We start from the raw sequence: 16,194 nt of genomic DNA, 5'->3' as shown, positions 1-16,194 counted from the left end.
ATCTTGTGTGAGATTGAGGATAACATAGCAGAGGGTCTGGGCAGACAGCAGCCATTCGCGCATTTCATCTCATATTTGTTGGCTCGCTCGATTCATTATCCAGAGCATCTTAACGTCTACCAGCAATCCCCGAAGCGATTCCCGGACTATATTCCTAGCGTTCCGACGGACAGACGTCGCGGACAGCGTGCTATGGCGCAGGCTCAGCGGCAAATCCCAGCAGAGGAGCGAGACAGAGTTGCCGCTGAGGACCAGGCCCTTGCAGAGGCCGAGGCAGAGCTACCTCATGCCTTCATAGACTTGGATGACGACGATAGTGACTCGGAGGATATCGAGTTCATTCCACCACTTTCGAGACGTCATGATGCTGAGGCTGGTGGTTCTACTCAAGGTGCGCCTCAGACATCAGTTCCTTCCTCAGATACTGAGACAGCTACCACCGAGCCCTCTGCTGCAGTGCCTTCGGAGATCACTCTTATCCTTCGGCAGATGCAGCAGCAGCAGGCATCTCAGGCAGAGGATGCTCACCGCCGAGAGGAGCAGCAGTTTGCACTGATGCAGTCACTACAGCAGCAGCAGCAGGCCATGTTTGCAGCACTTCAGGCAGACCGTGAGAACAACGCCAGATTGTTCTCCGTTCTTTTCCAGGCACAGGGCCTTCAGCTGCCAGCTCCAGCACCTGCTTCAGCTCCTGCCCCGAGTCATCTCCCAGGCAGTGTCAGTGCACTCTTGCGTACTCCAGGGTCCGATTTCCCTCTGTCAGCTCTCTTGGCCTCCGGAGTGTACTCTCTGCCTGCTGGGATGTCTCAGAGGCCAGTGTTACCATCGTTGACTTCTCCTATACCCACTGGCCCTCTGAGTTTCGAGGACACTCCACAGCCGACAGTCCCCGAGCAGCAGCAGCCCGTCATCTCCCCTCATGTCCCTCAGCTGTCAGTTGTGCCTTCTTCAGTCGCTGAGCCAGCACTTGACGCTCCAGATGCTACTCTTCAGTCAGTGCATGTCGGTGTATTTAGAACCAGAGGTCCCTAAGTCCCGAGGCCAGACCGGCCGTCCACCACATATCACCACCCTGCAAGATAGGTAGAAGCAGAGTCCCGGGAGAGAGTACTCGGGGCTGCGCGTGGCAGCCCCCGAGGACTCGGTGCCCCGAAGGTCCCACCAAAGTGCTCGGGAGAGAGTGCTCGGGGCTGCACGTGGCAGCCCCCGAGGACTCGGTGCCCCGAAGGCCCCGCCGAAGTGCTCGGGAGAGAGTGCTCGGGGCTGCACGTGGCAGCCCCCGAGGACTCGGTGCCCCGAAGGTCCCACGGAAGTGCTCGGGAGAGAGTGCTCGGGGCTGCACGTGGCAGCCCCCGAGGACTCGGTGCCCCGAAGGCCCCGCCGAAGTGCTCGGGAGAGAGTGCTCGGGGCTGCACGTGGCAGCCCCCGAGGACTCGGTGCCCCGAAGGCCCCGCCGAAGTGCTCGGGAGAGAGTGCTCGGGGCTGCACGTGGCAGCCCCCGAGGACTCGGTCCCCAGAAGGTTCGCGCAAGCTCGTTCAAAGACTCGAAGGGCCCCGTCGTCAGGGTGTCATCCAGTCAAGGGCCCAATGCCGCATTTAATAGGCGCGCGTGGCCTGACATTCTGACATCCTGATATTCTCGGCTGCCCACGCCCCAGTGTCAGACCCTGCCATGCACTGGCAGGGGGGCGTGGGTCCATTAAATGCACGGGTCCCGTCCCGTTTTTACCTGCGCACCTCGGGATAACATTGCCAGAATCGAAGCGTTCGGCCTGCCACCCTGCCCTGGCAGGAGAACAAGACAGGGTGGGCGCACCGGGCACCTCCGAGGCTGTCCGGTGGGCCCTTTTCACAGCGCCCCGAAGCTCCCGCGGCGGCTGGTGGTTGAATGCGCGCCGCCTTTCCTCCACCGCCCCTGTCACTTCGCCAAGATGAAATGATTACGCCTTTCTCCGTGGCACCTGGGCATTCGCGTCCCCTCTTTCCCATTCAGGATATGTCGAGGTCGGCACACCTATAAAAGGAAAGGATGGAGAACACTGAAAAGGAGAGGAAAAAAAGGTCAGTCGAAGGACAAGAAAACAACAGCCCCCGATCACAAGACGATCAAGAGACCAGATAGCCAACAACCTCCGGTGAGCCAGGCGAAAGATAAATCGATAGACTTTCGAACCAGCTCGAGTTAAGCTAGAACATAAGAGCCTCCAGCTCTTTGTAAACAGTTCTCCTCTTAGAACCAGATATATCCTTGAAGAATCCCCTTCAAGGATAGATATAGCACTCATACAGGAGTAGGGTGTTACGCCTCCGTGCGGCCCGAACCTGTCCAAAAACCCGGTGTACCCGCCAGCCATCGCATTTACTTCCGTTCCCACTCATTTCCCACACAAGCCTTTCCAGGATCATCCCCCCGGCCGAATCTCTAAAGAGGGGTCTCTCGGGATCCCTGCGACAGGAGTTCACTCTCCGACAGCTGGCGCGCCAGGTAGGGGGGAATATCCCTGGATTGTTTGTTTCCCTTTTTTCTCCACAGGAAGAGATGGCAGGTGGGCACCGTCTCCAGCGTTCCGGCTCCACTTCCAGTGACGGAACGCTGCCCCACGACCAAGAAAGCCCCGTCGCTGCTGCGTACCCGCGGCAGCCGCCATCCGCGCGTGCGGTCTTTCCCGCCCAAGGGGATCAGGGCGCTGGGCCTATCAGCGCCGCCGCTGTCGGCGTACTTTCCGACCCCCAGCAGACGGTCGGGGCCCCGGCCGCTAAGTCCGCCTCTGGGTCACGTCGGGCGCCGCCCCGGCGCAGGCTCGCTTTTAGTGAGGCCAGCCCAGGGAGCGCGTTGCTTGCAGCGCAAGCCCTCCTCAGGCACCCTCCCATTCGGGCCACGCCAAACACTCCGGAAGGCCGGTGGATGCAAGATGTCGCCGCTTTGGTCGGCACTGCTCGTCGCCAGGTGCAGGCCGAGAGCCCTCGCGCCACTTTTCAACGCGGTGCCGCCAGAGTCGGCTCCTCAGCGGGCAACACCCGCACGGGCCGAGGGGTCTCCAGGCGGAGCGCCACCCTGCTCGAGGACCTTGCCGAGACTTTCAACAGTCTCCGCTCTACCCGCCTCAAGCTCAATCCGGAGAAATGTGTCTTCGGGGTCCCGGCGGGCAAGCTCCTTGGTTTCTTGGTCTCTGGCCGAGGAATCGAGGTCAACCCAGAGAAGATCCGGGCCATCGAGCAGATGCGACCCCCGGTTCGACTCAAGGAGGTCCAGCGCCTCGCCGGCTGCATGGCCGCCCTCGGGCGCTTCATCTCCTAGCTCGGGGAGCGGGGGCTCCCCCTCTTCAAGCTTCTGAAGAAGTCCGGTCATTTCGACTGGACGCCGGAGGCCGAGCAGGCCTTCCGCGACTTAAAGAAATACCTTACCTCGCCACCCGTTTTGGTGGCTCCTTCTCAAGGTGAGCCCCTGCTGCTTTACGTTTCGGCCACTCCTCAGGTTGTGAGCGTAGTATTGGTGGTGGAGCGAGACGAGTGTTCAGGGCCGGGTGCTGGGTCCCAGCTCCCAGAGGCCCCCGACCACTCACCTGTCCTCGTGGCTCCCCCGGAGCGAGGGGTCGAGCCCGAGCACACTGCTCTTCCTAGCCAAGGAATCGAGCTCGAATGCCCGGCCAACCCCGACCATACCGCCGACCCTGGGAGCTGCGGCAGCCCCCCGGGTGGGGCCACCGTCCGGGCCCGCCGGGTACAGCGACCGGTGTACTTCGTCAGCGAGGTCCTCCGGGAGGCCAAGACAAGGTATCCTCAGGCTCAGAAGCTGCTCTATGCCGTGCTCATCGCCTCCCGGAAGCTGCGCCACTACTTCCAGGCGCACAAAGTCTCGGTGGTTACCACTTATCCACTGGGACCCATTCTCCGGAACCGGGAAGGCACCGGGCGCGTTGTCAAATGGGCAGTAGAGCTGGCGGAGTTCGATCTACACTTCGTTAGTCGCCAGGCAATTAAAAGCCAGGCGCTCTCCGACTTCTTGGCAGAGTGGACGCCCGTCCCCTGCGTCGACCCAGAAGAGGTTTCTGCCTATCCCGGGCACGGCGCGCCCGGGTACTGGGTCATGCACTTCGACGGCTCCCTCTCGCTGAAAGGCGCGGGGGCCGGAGTGGTTCTCACCTCCCCAACAGGTGAAGAGCTCCGGTACGTCATACAGTTGCATTTCCGCGCATCCAACAACATGGCGGAGTATGAAGGTCTCATCGCCGGCCTCCGGGCTGCGGTGGGGCTCGGGATTCGTCGCCTCCTGGTCAAAGGGGACTCCCAGCTGGTCGTCAACCAGGTCTCCAAGGAGTAGGAGTACCAGTGCACGGATCCTCAAATGGCGGCGTACGTAGCCGCAATCAGAAAGCTCGAGAAACGCTTCGATGGCCTCGAATTGCGGCATATCCCTCGCCGCGACAATGCTCCGGCCGACGAGCTCTCTCGCCTAGCCTCATCACGTGCGCGCGTCCCTGCCGGAGTCTTTGAAGAAAGACTCGCACGGCCTTCCGTCCTGCCTGCCGAACAGGATGAAGGGGAAACCTCGAACTCAATTCAGGGGACCCCGGCGGTGCCCTCAGTGGGAAGCCCCGTCAGGGCGCCGCCGTCCGGCGAGTGCGCTGTGCTCGCCGAATGTTCTCAAGATGCCTCGTGGATGTCTGACATCCGAGGGTACTTGAAAGAAAGGTTCCTACCCGAGGATGAGGCGACTGCCGAAAGGGTTGCTCGGCAGTCCAAACGCTATGCCATAGTAGACGGGGATCTCTACCGACGTAGCACAGGAGGTGTCCTCCTGAAATGCATCTCTCGGGCAGAAGGCGGCGATCTTCTCGCTGAGATCCACGAGGGCGAGTGCGATGGCCATTCATCGTTCCGCACGCTGGTCGGGAAAGCCTTCCGGCAAGGTTTCTACTGGCCCACAGCTCTCCAGGATGCTTCCGAGCTGGTTCGGCGCTGCAGGGCATGCCAGTTCCATGCAAAGCAGATTCACCAGCCAGCTCAGGCTCTCCATACCATTCCCCTGTCATGGCCTTTCGCGGTCTGGGGTTTGGACATTTTGGGTCCATTCCCCCGAGCAGTCGGGGGCTATGCATACCTATATGTCGCTATCGACAAATTCACCAAGTGGCCGGAGGCAGTCCCAGTCATCAAGGTGACCAAAAGCACGGCGCTCCAGTTTATCCGCGGCATCACTAGCCGTTTTGGTGTCCCCAATCGGATCATTACCGACAACGGCACCCAGTTCACTAGTGCCTTGTTCGGGGACTATTGCGAGGATCTTGGCATCAAGCTTTGCTTCGCTTCCGTCGCTCATCCTCGGAGTAACGGGCAGGTCGAGCGTGCCAACGCGGAGATACTAAAGGGCCTCAAGACCCGGACCTATGACGTGCTCGCTAAGCATGGGAAGGGATGGGTGGATGAGCTGCCAGCCGTGCTATGGGCCAACCGGACTACGCCAAGCCGCGCTACCGGGGAAACTCCTTTCTTCCTCGTCTACGGCGCCGAGGCAGTCCTCCCCTCCGAGCTTACTCTAGGCTCCCCTCGAGTGCACGCATACTCTGAGGGCGAGCAGGAGCATCAAAGGCGCGACGACGTAGACTACCTGGAAGAGCGCCGGCGGCGTTCTGCTGTCCGGGCGGCTCGGTACCAGCAGAGTCTGCGGCGTTATCATCTGCGCCACGTCCGGGCCCGGTCTCTCGAGGTGGGGGACCTAGTTCTCCGACGCATCCAGTCGCGCGAAGGAATGAATAAGTTGTCCCCTGTGTGGGAAGGTCCTTTCACCGTAGTCGCGGTCCCCCGGGCAGGTTCTTTCAGGTTGGCGACGGAGGAAGGACAGCCACTCCCGAATCCGTGGAACATCGAGCATCTTCGACGCTTCTACCCGTAGATAGTCGAGCTCGCGGTTCAGGTCGATAAGGCCGGGGGCTTCTCCCCGCCCGAGCAGTCTGGAGGCTTCGCCCCGTGGGGTAAGTCGCTGTCGCCCAACCTTGTAAATATTGCACATTCAGTATTTTAATAAGCAATCACTATGTCAAATTATTTCTCCGGATTCCCTATGTTTAATCTGTCTGGTGAGGTGCTCGGTTGTGCGAGAAAAAGTTCGCTCTCTCATTTTTTCCCGTTGATAAAAGAATCCCAATCGGTATACATGCGAGCAGTCGCCGCTGACTTACGTCCGACATGGTAGGCTGTGGTATTCGGTGTCGTGACGGGCTCCCGAGCACTAACCGAGTTTCGGGGCGCTCTGGGTAATCCCATCACTCGAGCCGCTCGAGTAGGCCGGAGCTCAGGCCCCCGGAGCGGGCTGTCGGTGCTCGGTCTGGCCTGTCATACCCGGGCGCCACCGAACCATAGGACCTCTAGGTTATGCCTCTGTCCGCTCTTGTCCGCCGGTTCGGGTATTCGAGAGGTCTCGGGTCGAGAACGAGAGCAGTCTATAGCAAGTACCGCACTAACAGAGCGCACCAGACAAAGAAATTCTATATTCTCTCTCTCGAGTCATAGGTTGGCCATCACAAGCAGTTCGGCCGCGAGGGCTTGAATGCCCCGGTCTCTGGTCGGCCCCAAGGGTCTTCGGGTGGTCCAACCGCCTAGGCTTGGGTGGTCGAGATCACCCGACCCTAGGAGCCTCGTATGCCTCTGGGCACTCGGGCGCTCCGTTGAAAGAATCAAGTCCCCGGGCCCCCGAGCTCGGAATCAACCCATTCTGGATCGGCTGGCCGGAAGGCCGACGGCTGCCCGGTGAGTGGTTATATTCAGACAAATCTGCTTTCAGTAAATTTATGTTCCCGAGTCATTCTCGGGGGCTCTCGCGCTTTAATCTGCTCGGTGAGGTGGTCTCCTGGCACGCAAAAACCCTGCCACGTGTCGGCTTTTTCCAGAACGACAGAGCGGTTCGTAGAAAGGAGTACCGTGCGTGCGGTAACGTCTGACCGAAGCCCTTCGTGGTGGTCGTGGTGTTCGGTCCGCTTTTAAGGACCCCGAGCACTACCGAGTCCTCAGGTGCCCTGGGTAATCCTATCACTCGAGCTGCTCGAGTAGTCCGGAGCTCAGGCCTTGAGGGCGGGCTGTCAGTGCTCGGTCCGGCCCGTTTTGAGCCCGGGCACCACCGGACCGCGAGGACTTTTGGTCACATTCTCGCTCGCACGCGTCTCCCTTCTACTAGCTGAGTGGTCGCAAAGTGAAAAGGTGTTCGCTGGGCACGGCGTGTTCCGGGCAGGGTCGATCCATCTCCCGAGCAAGGGAGTCTGTGTCTTCGTTTCTTAAAATAGGCAGTGCGGACTCACGAGAGCTTGAAGGCTGGCTGCGCCAACGCCAGCGACCAGAACAACTTCATTTCTCGGGGATGGGAAGGTCGGGAACGGCCCGACTGAGTACTCCTCGGGACTTCCAGGCAGAGCACCAGAGGAAACATCGAGCATACAGAGAAATTGGAGTTGCGAACCCAAGGAAAAGCTGCCATTATATTCACAAGACATAGACAAGGCGTTTTTCTAAGGGTTCACTCCTAATGTTCACTCCTGCATCTACAACAAAAGAAAAAAGGGCGCAGAAGGCCTAGTCGGCGGTAGAGGCGTCGGCTGAGTCCTCTGAGTCCTCCCCGGGGGCTGGCGGTGGCGGCACCTCTCGCCTGAAGCCGGCCGCCACCACAGAGGCGGTACTCCTAACCGCTGCCCGGGCGGCCTCCTCCTCAGCCTCGACCACTCCCTCCCGCGCCGGCTCCAATGGGAAGTTCGGGTCCCTGCTTCGGTAGCAGGCCAGGACGTGCTCGGCCACGGCATGGGCCAAGCCACGTCCCTCTCGGGCGGCAAGTTCCTGGACTGCCCAGGGCAGGGTCTCGAGGCGCTCGCAGACCTGCTGCAGCCCCAACACTTGTCGTGCGGGGCCGTCGCCCTTCTTGTCATCGACAAGCCGCCCAAGACCACCCCTCTCCACGGCCCGTCGCATCCGCCGGAGTATATCCTCCAGCATATGCTCAAGGTTGACCCGCGAAACAAAGGCGGTCTCGAGCTTCTCCCTGGCGGCCCGCAGCTGTGCCTCGAGTCCCTGGTCCCCGGCCGGACCGGAAGAACCGCCAGCTGCGGCGGGGACGGCAGCCTGCTTCGCCTTAGCCACCATCTCGGACAGGGCTTGTTCACGAGCGGTCAGTTCCGCCTCGTGTTTTGCATTTTCTTCCGTCCTGGTCGCCACGGTGGCTGCCGCAGCAGCGGCTTCGCTCTCCCGGTGACTCAGCTCGCCCTCTCGGCGATTCAGTTCGCCTTCTCGGCGACTCAGCTCATTCTCCCGCCGGGCCAGCACCTCCTCCTGCTGGACCACCGAATCCTCCCGGGCTCCGAGATCCGACGCTGATAGCTCGTTGTCTACTTCCCGGATGGAGACATCCTCTTCCCAGCGCTTGATTTCTCCTCTGATCTTCTGGAGGTCGTCTTCCCAGCGCTGGAGGTCGGCGCGCGTCTTCTCGTCCGCGCCCTCTCGGCGGGCCAGCTCGGCCTGCCGCTCCTCTGCAAGCTGTTCCCGGGCTGTGACCGCCGCCTCCCTCTCCTGCGCCTGCCCCATCCTGGCAAGGGCCTCGGCAGCTTGCTGCCTCGACGCCTCAGCCAAGCGGGCGGCGTCTTCTCGTTCCCGCGCGGCCTCTGCCCGTACGGTCCTCAGGTCTTCTCGCTCCCGCGCGGTTTCCGCACGGATGTCTTCTAGGAGCTTCTGCTCCCGCACGGCTGCCGCACGGGCCTCCTCTTGGGCGCCCGCCAGCTGCGCCTTCTCCAGTGCCAGGCGGGCGTGCTCGGCCTCGAGCTCCCCCTCCTTGGCCTCCACCACCGCGCCCAACTGCCCGACTGCTGCTCGGACGCCTTCAATGGCGGCCAGGAGGGGATCGGCAGGCCGGCCGGGCACTACGGGCGCCGATGGGGCCCAGGCTTCTCCGCCGGATGCCTCCAGGGGGGCCGAGCTCTCCGCAGGGCCCTGTGCCGCCATCCGCCCCGGGCTCTGCCTGCCCGGGGTAGGCTCCTCCGGAGCCAAGGTCTCGGACGGCGGCTGCGTTCCCGCATCAGCCGCCCTGCCCACCGGCCCCGGCAAGGCATCCGCCTCCACCGTTCTCCGCCCCGGGCTCTCTGCGCCCGGGGTAGGCTCCGCCAGCGCCCTTCCCGTGGTCGCCGCCACCGCCTCTCTCCCTATGGCCACCACGTCAATTGGCGCCTCCGCCGTACCTACACCGGCCTCCGTTGGCGCAGCGGGCAGGTTCGGCTCTGGCCTTGGCGCCTGTTCCCTCTCCGTCGCCGCAACGCCTGCGGCCGGCCTACGGGAGACGAGTAAAAGTTGTCAAAGCTCAGTTCGGGCCGAAAGGGCCCATGGAAAAGCAAGAAAGATGACTCACCGATACCGCCATTTGGCCGCTGGGAGCCTGATATCCGGGTCCGATGCCGTCGGTCCGGACCCCTCCCGCCGCCTCTTCCGCTGGGGGCTCGGCTGGGCCACTACGCGGGCCTCGGGTGCCGCCGCACGAGTCTCGGTCTCCGCCGCGCAGATCGCAGGCGTCGGTGCGGGCCCCATCCGCACCAGGCGCGGCTCCAGCACCGGAAATACCGCCGCTGCCGTCGGCGACGGCGGAGAGTCCGGCAATAGGATCAAGGCCCGGGGTCGTTTTCCCCGGTCTCCCGGCGTCAACTCTTCAACAGCTTCAGGGGCGCCCTCTTCTCTTGCGCGGCGGCTGCTGCTTATGGCGGCCCCGTCGCCAGCCTGCGCCGAGCTGCCAACAACCTCCTCGCCAAGGAGTTCTTCCAGCCCGGGGAGCTCAGAGGCCTCGGGACTCCGGCTTCTTGGCCGGTCCACGGGCCCTTGGGCGTCAAACTCCGGCAGCCGCCTCATGATAGCCACCCGGTCGGGATGGGCGCAGAGCGCCATCTCCGGCCACGGGAGCTCCGCCCGGCTCATGTCCTCCGTCCCGGTGATCACTCGGGTCATCCCTCGCAGCTCCGCCTGCCCCAGATCCCAACTCGCGCCGATCTGGGTCCTGGTGATGTCCTCCGGCCCGGTGTAGAACCAGCTTGGTCGGGCCCGCTCCCGCAAGGGCGCCAATCGACGACGCAGGAAGTCCACGACCACCATGACAGAGGTCAGCCCGGACTCGCGCAGCTCCAAGATGCGCTCCAGCACCGGCTTTAGCCTCGCGTCTTCTGGCGGAGGCGCCTCCCACGTCGATCGCCGAGGTTCCGCCGCCTTCTCTGGCAATTCGAGCCGCTCGTGGGGGTCGATGTCGACGAAGAACCAGTCCCGTCGCCATTCCTCCCACTTGCTGCGCACCACCTGGGGAATATAATGGTCCCCCAGGCCTTCCCGGAGCCGAAGGTTGCAGCACCCCGCGACGTCCGCCGTGGAGTGCCCCCTCTTCTTCCCCACCGGCCGAAGGACGAAGAAGTGGCGAAGCAGCGTCGCCGACGGCATCACCCCCACGAACATTTCGCAGAGATGTGCGAAGACCGCCAACGCCACGACGGAATTGGGGCTTAGGTGCGCCATTTGGATGCCGTACGTCTCCAGCACTTGCAGGAAGAAGGCGGAGAACGGCGGCACTAGCCCCGCCGCCACGAAGGAGGTGAAGAGGACGGTTCATCCAGGAACGGTCGTCGTCGGCGTCAGAGTCGCCGGCCTCACCACCACAGCACCCTCCTGACCCTCCGGCACCAGCAGCTTCTTGATTTTATCCGCCGCCTCCTCATTCCTCAGGCGAGATTCCGGCAAGATGCTGTCCGGAGTCCTCTCCCGGCGTCCTCCTCCGACCCTCGTCATCTCAGCAGAGTGGAAGGTGTTCTTTGGTGGTGGAGAGAGAGAGAAGGAAGAACGCTCCGATCGCCTGGGAATTTCCTAGGGGCTTCGAAGCGCAAAGGAAGCAGGAGCACGAGTGCGAGAGAGCGTGGAAAAGGGGAACGGACCGATCCTTTCCCCCTTTTATATCTCAAAATTCAAAAACTGCCGCCCCGGACGGTTCGCTCGACGAAGCGTCGCCTCGGTCGACGCAACTGTCAGGCGAATCTCCCGCCGGTCGCGCAATGTCAGCGGTTGCCAGGCGTATTTTCCTCGATCTGCGCGGCGACCGCGTGGGCCGCCCGTATGATTATCATGCCCTTCGGAAGTTGAGTGGACACGCGTCCACTCATTTTCCCGTTGGGGCATGCTTGATGTCTAAAAAATCCGCAGGGGCCACCTCTCGAAAGCTTGCCACATGGCGTCCGGCCAGCCTTGGCCTCGGTCGCGACGAAGGGCCCATTCGCAGTCTCCGTCCCATCGACTGCCAGCGGGCCCGGGGGCTGCTGTCGGTGTATTTAGAACCAGAGGTCCCTAAGTCCCGAGGCCAGACCGGCCGTCCACCACATATCACCACCCTGCAAGATAGGTAGAAGCAGAGTCCCGGGAGAGAGTACTCGGGGCTGCGCGTGGCAGCCCCCGAGGACTCGGTGCCCCGAAGGTCCCACCAAAGTGCTCGGGAGAGAGTGCTCGGGGCTGCACGTGGCAGCCCCCGAGGACTCGGTGCCCCGAAGGCCCCGCCGAAGTGCTCGGGAGAGAGTGCTCGGGGCTGCACGTGGCAGCCCCCGAGGACTCGGTGCCCCGAAGGTCCCACGGAAGTGCTCGGGAGAGAGTGCTCGGGGCTGCACGTGGCAGCCCCCGAGGACTCGGTGCCCCGAAGGCCCCGCCGAAGTGCTCGGGAGAGAGTGCTCGGGGCTGCACGTGGCAGCCCCCGAGGACTCGGTGCCCCGAAGGCCCCGCCGAAGTGCTCGGGAGAGAGTGCTCGGGGCTGCACGTGGCAGCCTCCGAGGACTCGGTCCCCAGAAGGTTCGCGCAAGCTCGTTCAAAGACTCGAAGGGCCCCGTCGTCAGGGTGTCATCCAGTCAAGGGCCCAATGCCGCATTTAATAGGCGCGCGTGGCCTGACATTCTGACATCCTGATATTCTCGGCTGCCCACGCCCCAGTGTCAGACCCTGCCATGCACTGGCAGGGGGGCGTGGGTCCATTAAATGCACGGGTCCCGTCCCGTTTTTACCTGCGCACCTCGGGATAACATTGCCAGAATCGAAGCGTTCGGCCTGCCACCCTGCCCTGGCAGGAGAACAAGACAGGGTGGGCGCACCGGGCACCTCCGAGGCTGTCCGGTGGGCCCTTTTCACAGCGCCCCGAAGCTCCCGCGGCGGCTGGTGGTTGAATGCGCGCCGCCTTTCCTCCACCGCCCCTGTCACTTCGCCAAGATGAAATGATTACGCCTTTCTCCGTGGCACCTGGGCATTCGCGTCCCCTCTTTCCCATTCAGGATATGTCGAGGTCGGCACACCTATAAAAGGAAAGGATGGAGAACACTGAAAAGGAGAGGAAAAAAAGGTCAGTCGAAGGACAAGAAAACAACAGCCCCCGATCACAAGACGATCAAGAGACCAGATAGCCAACAACCTCCGGTGAGCCAGGCGAAAGATAAATCGATAGACTTTCGAACCAGCTCGAGTTAAGCTAGAACATAAGAGCCTCCAGCTCTTTGTAAATAGTTCTCCTCTTAGAACCAGATATATCCTTGAAGAATCCCCTTCAAGGATAGATATAGCACTCATACAGGAGTAGGGTGTTACGCCTCCGTGCGGCCCGAACCTGTCCAAAAACCCGGTGTACCCGCCAGCCATCGCATTTACTTCCGTTCCCACTCATTTCCCACACAAGCCTTTCCAGGATCATCCCCCCGGCCGAATCTCTAAAGAGGGGTCTCTCGGGATCCCTGCGACAGGAGTTCACTCTCCGACAGTGCAGGATCAGATCGTTGAGGCGACAGCAGCTGCGGGTCACAGTTCGTCCAGCTCCGACTCCGAGGCCGACGGTTCTCAGTTCGTCGTGGCACCTTCTTCGACAGCATCGGGTCCTCCATCTTCTCCAGCTCCGGCTGCTTAGTCATGTCCTAGTTTTTCTCTTTTTGGTGCTTAGATGCCAAAGGGGGAGAGTCTAGTAATAGGGGGAGTTGGTAGAGAAAGTAGCTGGTGGGTCTAGTGAGATTTTGATTCAGGGGGAGGTTAGATTTTTGGGTAGCTAGTTTTGAAATGTTGGATCTTATGGATTGATTTTGATGTTATGACAGGCTATCTGGCTCTGTATATGGATGTGTTTCGCCTGTCATCACATTGTGTTTATTTTCATGCTCGCATAATTCCTACCTATTCTAGCATGATAGTTTTGTAGCGCTAGGCTTTATCTCGCTTTTATTGCTTTATACATTCTTCTGCCTAGTATGATAGGTTGCTCTTCAAATTCATATCTCTATTGTTATTTGTGTTGTCATTAATCACCAAAAAGGGGGAGATTGTAGCATCTAGGCCCCTAGGTAAGTGGTAAGTGTTTCGGTGATTAATGACAACCATATTACTGTGACTAACAATTTGTTTTGAAGGGAATCAAAAATTCAGTATACAATGACATTTGGTTAATCTTGGTCCCTAAAGTGCTTATATGGACAATCAAAGGACATATGCTTTAAGACTAAGGATCTTCTAGTTCTAAGTATCACAAAGGAGATGAAGGATACTTAGAGTAGTATAGGTCTCCTTTTTCTTTTTGTCTTTTGACCGTACTATAAAGGGGGGCTAAAAGTAGTAGCTTGACTTAGTGAGTCTAGACGTAGATGATGCACACTTGTTAAATTCTAGCACTAGGTAGAGCATACAAGTCCATGGTGAAGCTGTCAAGGAATTAGAGCTCAAAGAGAGTTGAATTGGACAAGTTCACAAAACATTTATTCACCGGATTATCCTCTGATGGATGTCTAATACTCACCGGATAAACACTAATTGAGGCATCCGAATTATATGAAAAATTTCAGAAGTGTTACACCGGAATATCCGGTGCTGAAAGTCCGGTGACCACCGGAGCTTTTCCAGCAGAGAAAATTTTCGGAGAAAAACAATTTTGTACCCACCGGATTATCCGGTGAATGCATAATATGAACACCGGACTATTTCTTGCAGAGAGCATTGCTTCGGGCCACAGTGGAAAATTACGTTCACAGGATTATCCGGTGACTTAGCTGGCAGACCACCGGAGAAATGTTGTGAAGAAACTCAGACAAATTGAACTCACCGGATTATCCGGTGGTAGCAAAAATATCACCGGAGTATTCTTGCAGAAGGTTCGAAAATTCGAAGGGTCGGGTGAGTTGTACTCACCGGATTATCCGGTGTTGACTGTTGTTCACCGGAGTTTATCACCGGACAAATGTTGCCGTGCAACGGCTAGTGACAGCTGGCTCTGGGTTTGAACCCACCGGACTATCCGGTGATCTTAAGGATATAGCCAGCGGATTATCCGGTGATTACAGTAAAATGAGAGTGGTTAGCCAACGGCTAATTTTTGATCTCTAGGCTATAAATACCCACTCAGTTGGTTTCAACAGCCGCTCTTGCGATCCTGTAGCAGCTCATACACTTGGTGTGTCATTTAGAGGCAAGAGAGGGAGCACTTGTGTCCATTTTAAGTTCTTAGTTGAGGATTAAGGACTTCTTTGAGTGCTTGGAGAGTAACAAGTGTGCATCTAGCTGTTGTCTAGGCTTGGTCTTTGTCAAGTGAAGCTTGAGGCTTGTTACTCTTGGTGGTTGGCAACACCTAGACGGTCTTGGTGATCGGATGATTTCTCGGTGAGCTCTTGGAGCAATTGTGGGAGCCCCGGAAAAAGAGGATGTACTTGGTTTGATACCCGCCAATCCGGAGATGGAGAAAGGGTAATCAAGAGGGAGCACTTGAGCCTTGGTGACTCAAGGGGGAGCTACATCCTTGGTGGATGCTCCAACGAGGACTAGGGGGAAGTGCCAACTTCTCGAAACCTCGGGAAAAAATCGGTGTTGTCTTCTCCAACTCTTTACTTTCTTGCATCTTATTTTGAGCTTTGTTATTATTGCAAGTTCTTCTTAGGAATTGTCTTTCTTAGTTAATTCTTGCGTGGTTAGCTATCTTGTGCTAGTTAAAATTCCTTACTTGCGTTTCTTATAAGTTTTATTTGGTCAAGCAGTAGTTAATTAAAAAAACAAATTTAATATCCCAATTCACCCCCCCCCCCCTCTTGGGCTATTCGATCCTTTCACCCTGCCTTTTCTGCGCAGGGAAGGAAGAGGAGCCCCACAGCGCCACCACCGCGCGGAGGTGAAGCCTAAGCACAGTAGCTCCATGGTGGAGATGAAGCCTAAGGCGGCATTGAGACCTTGCAGGCGAACATGGAGGTGGTCTTTGGGATCCCGAACCTGGAGGTAGCCGAGAAACTTGACCCCAACAGGCTGGGAGATCTACATAATTTGTGCATAGAGAAGGGTGCCTCCTTGCAAGGCGTCGTCGGGTCCATTTGGGTTGATCGTGTTGGCGTCCGGCGACATGCCGGAGCAGACCACCATCTTCTTCAGGGTGTTCAAACACGATGACAACTACAAGGTTCTCATGTGCATCGACCTGATTTTGTAACCCTCCACCACCTCGAAGGTCACTGTAACATCCTGAGTTGAACATGTTTATTTAGCTGCAAGTTTAACTCCAAATTAAAACTTTTTAGGGTTTATTAATCTAACTAAGGTTAAGAAGGTAAGTATGTGGATGTATATATATACATTCATGTACATTAGATGTGCTAAGTTGAATAAGTGTTCCAAATAGCACTAGAGTTAATTCCAAAGTAATTTCTGCATTAGGTTGGTTCTTATGTTTTGGTTGAGATTCTTATGGTTCTTTTTGTGGTGGATTGAAATGGAATCTCTCCCAATTTCAAAACCCACTCTTAGATTCTGTTCAGCTCAAATTCAATTCAAATTCAAATTCTTGGATTCAAATCTTCAAAAAAAGTCTCGAGATCCAAAGATCAGATATTCTAAATGAAGTGGATTTAAATTCAAAATCAAATCCAGAATTCAAATACCTCAATTTGAATTTAAACCTTATTCTTATCCCAATTAATTCGTTTTCCTCTTCTCGTGTCGAATTCTCCTTCTTCTCTCTTTCGGCCCAGCAGCCGGCCTAGCTCTTTTCTTTCCCCCCTCCAGCGCACCGCGCTCAGCCCACGCGTGCTCGCGCTGGCCAGCCCATGCCCACGCCCGCATCGTCTTCTCCCTTCTCCCTCCTCCACCTCATGCTCGCGTCGCGTCGGTCGCCTCTCCCCTCTGGGAAAAAATCTCCCGACCGGCTCCCTGTTT

Source organism: Phragmites australis, chromosome 14, assembly GCF_958298935.1.
Source record: "Phragmites australis chromosome 14, lpPhrAust1.1, whole genome shotgun sequence".
Taxonomy (NCBI): Eukaryota; Viridiplantae; Streptophyta; class Magnoliopsida; order Poales; family Poaceae; genus Phragmites; species Phragmites australis.
This window is presented reverse-complemented; position numbering follows the sequence as displayed.